The sequence below is a fragment of the Papaver somniferum genome, unplaced genomic scaffold (assembly GCF_003573695.1).
Source record: "Papaver somniferum cultivar HN1 unplaced genomic scaffold, ASM357369v1 unplaced-scaffold_0, whole genome shotgun sequence".
Taxonomy (NCBI): Eukaryota; Viridiplantae; Streptophyta; class Magnoliopsida; order Ranunculales; family Papaveraceae; genus Papaver; species Papaver somniferum.
This window is the reverse complement of record NW_020618823.1, coordinates 1,056,632-1,064,037: the sequence shown is the minus strand read 5'-3', so window position 1 is coordinate 1,064,037 and position 7,406 is coordinate 1,056,632.

Here is a 7,406-nt window from a genome sequence, read left to right as displayed (position 1 = left end):
CGATTCAACTTCTTAGACCTAATCTAGTCCGAAACTATCTTTAGTATGCTAAATCAAGAATGCATTTTGGAAACTAACTTGACATACCAACGCTAGTGGTTCAACCGAGCTATGCTCTAACAAAAAATTTCAAGGTCGATTTCGCATGCCTCGGCATCTGGTGAAAAAGATTATTGGAGAACTTTGTCGGGTAGGACCTCAATTTCATTATCAGTTTGATGCACTGAATATTAGAGGTCATAGTCCTGAACAAATAGCCCCTATTTGAAGATCTGAAGTATGGAATTTGTCCCCAAGTCCGTTTCATGATCAACGACCATCAGTACACCCATGAGGTATTATCTTGCGGACGGTATCCACCCAAAATGGTCAACCTTGGTGCAATGTTACCGTCAGCCCCCTGTCGGTGCATTGGGCTATTCATATCGGCATTTTAACGAACGCCAAATGGCGGTAAGGAAGGATGTGGAATGCGCTTTTGGAATTTTGAAGAGAAAGTTCGCTATCATTTTTGGGCCATACCGTGGGTTGAGTCCTCGTGAAATGCACAAGACTATGCCCACTTGCATAATTCTTCATACATGGTAATTCAAGAAACCCGTCGCGATGAGGAGTGGACTAACTATGGAAATGAAAATATGAGGCCTGAGATTCAACCACAAAGAGGCGTGCCTGCAAGAAATTATGCTCAAATGACTAATTGCATTCAGAACCAGAATTTGTATGACAGTTTAAGAGATGATATGAAAGTGAATCTTTGGGCAGGGAATGGAAGAACGGGTGGCGTAATTATTAAGTTATGTATTTTAGTGTAAACTGTTGATTTATTTGTCGTTTGTTTTATTCAATATTAAGTTAATGAGCGAAACTTATTTAAGTAGACTGCAACTGAAAATGCGGGGGTCTAACAACCACACCCAACAATTCGTTTGGAAATCTGAGAGGACTTACTCCAATATACTTTCTAGAGAATCAACTAGACAGTCAGACTCAATCTAGAGTAGTATATCAAAGAGTTTAATATCTCTAACTCTTAATTCAATCCGCAATCAGCAAATATAAATCTGCGAGCCCGATTAAATAAGAGGAGTAACTTGAACGGTACCAAAGACCAATGTTCAAGTGTCAATCAATGTAAATCAACAACCCAAGGTTGGATATTCTAATTGATTGATATTAACGCACAACCTGTGATATTTCAATTATATAACAAAATATAATGCAGAAAAGAAATAACACAGACACTAGAATTTTGTTAACGAGGAAACCGCAAATGCAGAGAAACCCCGGGACCTAGTCCAGATTGAACACCACACTGTATTAAGCCGCTACAGACACTATCCTACTACCAATTAACTTCGGACTGGATTGTAGTTGAACCCTAATCAATCTCATACTGATTCAAGGTACAACTGCGCTTCTTACTTCTCTGATCCCAGCAGGATACTACGCACTTGAGTCTCTTAGTTTATCTCACCCACAACTAAGAGTTGCTACGACCCAAAGTCGAAGACTTGATAGACAAATCTGTCTCACACAGAAAAGTCTATAGGATTGAATAAATCTGTCTCCCACAGAAATACCCAAGAGTTTTTGTTCCGTCTTTTGATAAATCAAGGTGAACAAGAACCAATTGATAAATCGGACCTATATTCCCGAAGCAGCCTAGTATTATCAATCACCTCACAATAAACTTAATCGACTAGCGAAACAAGTTATTGTGGAATCACAAATGATGAGACGAAGTGTTTGTGATTACTTTTCTATCTTGCCTATCGGAGATATAAAATCTCGAGCCAATTATTTCAGTTTCACTCAACACGATAGAAACAACAAGATCAGATCACGCAACTACAAAGATAATAGTTGGGTCTGGCTTCACAATCCCAATGAAGTCTTCAAGTCGTTAACCTACAGGGTCTCGAGAAGAAACCTAAGGTTAAAGGAGAATCGACTCTAGTTATGCAACTAATAACACACAGGAGGTGTGGGGATTAGATTTCCTAGTTCCTAGAGTTCTCCTTTATATAGTTTTCAAATCAGAGTTTGCAATCCAAGTTACCTTGGTAACAAAGCATTCAATATTCACTGTTAGATGAAAACCCTAAATCAACCGTATTCACTGTATGGACTAACTCCAATATACTTTCAAGAGAATCAACTAGACAGTCAGACTCAAACTTAACAAAAGTACATCGAAGAGTTATATATCAATTTCTCAATTCAATCTGCAATCAAACAAATAGGAATTTGCGAGCCCGATTGAATATAAGAAATAACTTGGACGTTATCAAAAACCAATATCCAAGTGTCAATCAATTTAATCAACAACCAAAGGTTAGATTCACAATTGATTGAACTTACGCACAACCTGTGATATTTAAATTATATAAACAAATATAATGCGGAAAAGAAATAACACAGCCACCAGAAGTTTTGTTAACGAGGAAACCGCAAATGCAGAAAAACCCCGAGACCTAGTCCAGATTTGAACACCACACTGTATTAAGCCGCTACAGACACTAGCCTACTCCAAGTTAACTTCGGACTGGAATGTAGTTGAGCCCTAACCAATCCACACTTATCAAGGTACAGTTGCGCTCCTTACATCTCTGAATCCCTGCAGGACTCTACGCGCTTGATTCCCTTAGCTGATCTCATCCACAACTAAGAGTTGCTACGACCCAAAGTCGAAGACTTGATAAACTAATCTATCTCACACAGAAAAGTCTATTGAATAGATAAATCTGTCTCCCACGGATAAACCTATGAGTTTTGTCCCGTCTTTTGATAAATCAAGGTGAAAGGAACCAATTGATATACCGGACTTATATTCCCGAAGAACATCCTAGAAATATCAATCACCTCACAATAATCTTAATCGTACGGTATAGAAACACGTAGAATCACCAACGATGAGATGAAGATGTTTGAGACTACTTATCTTGCCTATCGGAGATTAAATCTCGAGAAAATCTTAGAGAAGATAGTAATCAATCACGATAGAAACGGGAAAGATCGGAACACACAACTACAGAGAAAATAATTGGGTCTGGCTTCACAACCCCAATGAAGACTTCAAGTCGTTAACCTACAGGGATTTGGAAAAACCTAAGGCTAAAGCAGAATAGACTCTATTCGCAACTAGTATCACACATGAGGTGTGGGGATTAGGTTTCCAAGTTGCTATAGTTCTCCTTTTGTATAGTCTTCAAATCAGGGTTTGTAATCAGTGTTACCTTGGTAATAAAACATTCAATATTCACCTTTAGATGAAAACCTTATTAGACTCAAGCTACTATCTTTCAACCGTTAGATCGAACTTAGCCTGTTACACATAAATGAAAAATGAATTCATTAAGATATGAGTAACCGTACCTAAACGTGTACACCTTTGTTGGCTTAACAATAGTTAACCGAAGTTATCCATATGAACACTTTTATATCAACCTTATTCATCTTAACCATAACCAGTTCAAATGACTCAAATGAAACTAGTTCTAGAGTTGTTCAATTGTTTATATTCTCATAGAAGTATACAAGACACAATTGAAGCAAAATCGATTTTGATTCGCTCGAATCAAGTCATGAACATTACATCCACGGTTTGCAAAAGATTGCATTCCTTATTATATAAATGTATTAGTTCATGAACAAACCGATTTCAGAACATAACCCACTCAAATATGCAAACGGGTACGCATACCTTAGTGGCCGGACTAAGTTCGGGTTCGTCAGTATGCGAACGGGTAGGCATACCACCAAACTCAGTAAAGTCTCGGAAGTTGAATCCCACGCCAGTACGCCTACCGGTATGCGTACCTAGTTCCCGGACCGGGTATGCATACCATGGTTCCCGGACTTGGATTACACATATGCAAGTACACATATTGTGCTTATATACAATTATCCTAAACTCTCATTTCAACCATTGAAACATTCTCGGAAGACGATAATAGCTGTCTCACACAAACTATTAGCTTCAAAGAAATTTTCAAGCGATCGAATGATCAATACGAAACATTCTGAGTTTGCATCAAATGTTTGTCTCACACAAATCATGTAAGATGTTACCAGGCGATTTTCACATGATCATCTTTTGACTTTCGTTAAGAATATAAGATGAACTTGGTTAAAGTGAAAGCTTACCAACACATATTTCGAGAAATATGTAAGCGAGTTAAACTTAGCTCGAAATATCTAATGTGCATAATTGAAGTCTGTATAGCTATACGACTTTTGTCTCAAAATAAGAGATAAAGTAGATAGACTTTTGAGTGATAGATGAGTTCAAGTCTCCACATACCTTTTGTTGATGAAGTTCCACAAGCTCCCCGTAGTAGTTCTTCGTCTTCAATCGATGAACGCCGTGAAGTCTAATGCTCAACTACACTTTCTATCCTAATCCGAGACTTAGCTATACGTAGACTAGAAATAAAGACTTATAGTTTTGGAAACTAAACTTGACAAACAAGCTTGAGATAGCAACGCTTGCAAGTTCGACCGAGCAGTGCTCTAACAGTTCGTTTAAGCAATATCGCTCGATTCATGAATTATTGGTAGTGGGACCAAATAATATAGTTAATTAAAATACTGGCAACTAGACCAAATATTATTAACTAGAGTGTTGATTGCTGGATCAACATAATTATTTGGGTTTAAACATGTTCAGAATTATGCTTTGCAGAGCATTTGATTTGACCTAATTTTGGTCGATTGTTGATCAATTGATGATTTATTGAAAATCTATCAATTATTGATAAAGGGACCGACTACATAGGATGATGGCAGACCATGTAGCGCCCAAATTCTCGAATGAGTGTGCACCAATGTCTAGGCCCGTTGGTGAAAGGATGATTAAATGCTCGTTTAATCATTATTAAAATAGTGCTCGTCTGAGTATTAGGTGGAAAAACCTAATTATGGAGTGAGGAGGGACCTACCAAGTGGTGTGAAACCGGCCCTTGGTGGTTTTGGGACCATATGGTGGTCGATTGATCAAGTTCCAAGTTAGTTGGAAAGAGTTTGAACCCAATATGAACAGTAGAAGATTAATTAGGTCAAAATCGTTAATAGAATGTAGGACCGACTTTTTCAAGCCTAAAGGCCTACCTCGGTCGGTCAAGGTGGCATGGACGTGTCACCACATTGTCTGTGACTCAATAAATTTTGGTATTTTCTGGTGCACGTTTGAGCAATATTTTGGATTATTAGAAGAGTTTGATCTTGACTGAAACTCTCGATTTTGCTTGAGTGAGCAAGTAGAATTTTTCTCGCACGACCAATATTTTAAGTATATTAAAATAAATGATATTTTAATTTTTGTCGTGGAAAGCATGATGGTCGTGTGACCATTTGAATTTTTGGTTTTTTGATAGTTTGAGCAATATTTGAGAAAATATGGAAAAACCCGGGTTTTTGCTCAAACGAAAGAGTTTCATGAGATGAAGGAAGAAATAATAATAATAATAATAATAAAAGAAGGAATTGGGAGATGTGGGACCGGCGACAGCTAGGGCATGGCTGGCCAGCTAGTAGGCCCGGTCCCGTGATCTTCCCTATTTTATATTATTATTTTTCATCATTTGAGGAAATATGGAGAAACTAAGAGTTTTGCTCGCACGAGGAAGTTTGCTCAAACAAGGAGTTTTCAAGAGACAAGGAAAATAATAAAATAAGTTAAAAATATAAGGAAGAGGCGTGGGACCGGTCACAGCAGCATGGCCGGCCGACCGGTGGGCCCGGTCCCGTGCGCGCCTCCTTATTATTTTTAATTATTTTCCTTTCTGATTTTGCATAGGTTTCCTCGTTCATTCATATTTTTGAATGCTCGTTTATGCATTTGGGTGCTCGTTCGTGCATTATTGATAAGTACACTCGCACCATTTTCTCGGGGCTTACTCGATGGTGGCCCAGATGCCCGAACAGTGAATATTTATTACTTATTCGTGGAATTCAGCAGAGAATAAGCCACGAAACAGAGTAATAAAGTAGATTGATTATCTATTACTAATTCATGGAATTCAGCTGCGAATAAGCCATGAAACGGAGTAATGAGATAAATTGATTATCTATTACTAATTCGTGAAATTCAGTCGGGAATAAGCCTTGAAACAGAGTAATAAGATAAAATAGATTATTTTTCTAGGAATTCTATTGATGAATGTTGTGCTAGAATTTAATCCATGAATTGCTCTACACTAGCATGCGATATGTCTAGGAGCGAGTTTATTAGAGGATGAAGTATGGGATGATGGAAGAATCATACTCATTCTGAATATTGATTGTGCATAGTCGAGGAATAGTGTGGCATCCCGAAGACGTTAGCGCTCTATACTAGCATGCAATATGTCTAGGATCCGTCCAATCGTTAAGAGATTCTATACATATTCTCTCTACATAGTCAAGGAACAGTGTGGCATCCCGAAGACGTTAACGCTCTGTACTAGCATGCAATATGTATAGGAATCGTCCAATCATTTCGATTTTATATAGAAGTGTTGATGAAATACGCGAAGTTTTGAAAAGCTTAGCTGGGGAGGCTTTACAAATAAAATATTCATACAGAGCTCTGAGAGGGTGTACGCTCAGTCAGAGATTGTGAAATGAGCTTTCACGAATCCTAAAATATGAGTTTCACATACGTTTCTGAAGCCGTGTCAGAAACATGCGATATCATGATTTTACGATTTTAGCCTTTGTTGAAAATCCACTATCAACATTAAGTCCCCTGCTTAGTGAGGGACAGTCATGTTTCACAGTAAGCACTGGATGGTGATTTTCCTGTAAACGAGATAAGTAGTTGAACTTAGTCGTAAAAGATGTTACCAGAAATCTCAATTTTGCTCGAATGATGTCATGTACGAGCGATGGCTTGAATGAGGATTCTGGTAGTATGATAGAGCGTCGTCCAGTGAGCGTGGAAAGGTGACGCATCGCTGATTTGGTCGGTTTAGGAATCACGGGCCCGACCCAAAAGGGAATCCTTGTTTGGTTAGGTTTTTGGAAATAAAATTGTTATAAAAGGTGTTAAGTCCATATTTTGCATATATTTAGTGTCGAATCCATGCTAGTAATTGCTTATATTCTTTCGAATTATTGTATATTACGTTTGTTTTTCTCTATTTGTGTTTTGCTAGGTGAATCATCCAAAAGAAGCGAATTGGCACTTAATTGTGCAATAAAAGAAGTTAGCCGCAAGCGGAGAAGAGCCAAAGACCAAGTGGAACCCATTCGAATCTAGGAGTCCTTGGTATCATCTCGAAGAGGACAAAAAGACAAAGTCAACGGCGAAAGAACAGAGTCATTCCGACATCGTATGAAGATTTTATGGGCATTTGAAGTAAGTTAAAGTGGGCGAAGTTGTCGCAGCACAGAATTTATAAAGGCACCCCTATTTCTGTTAG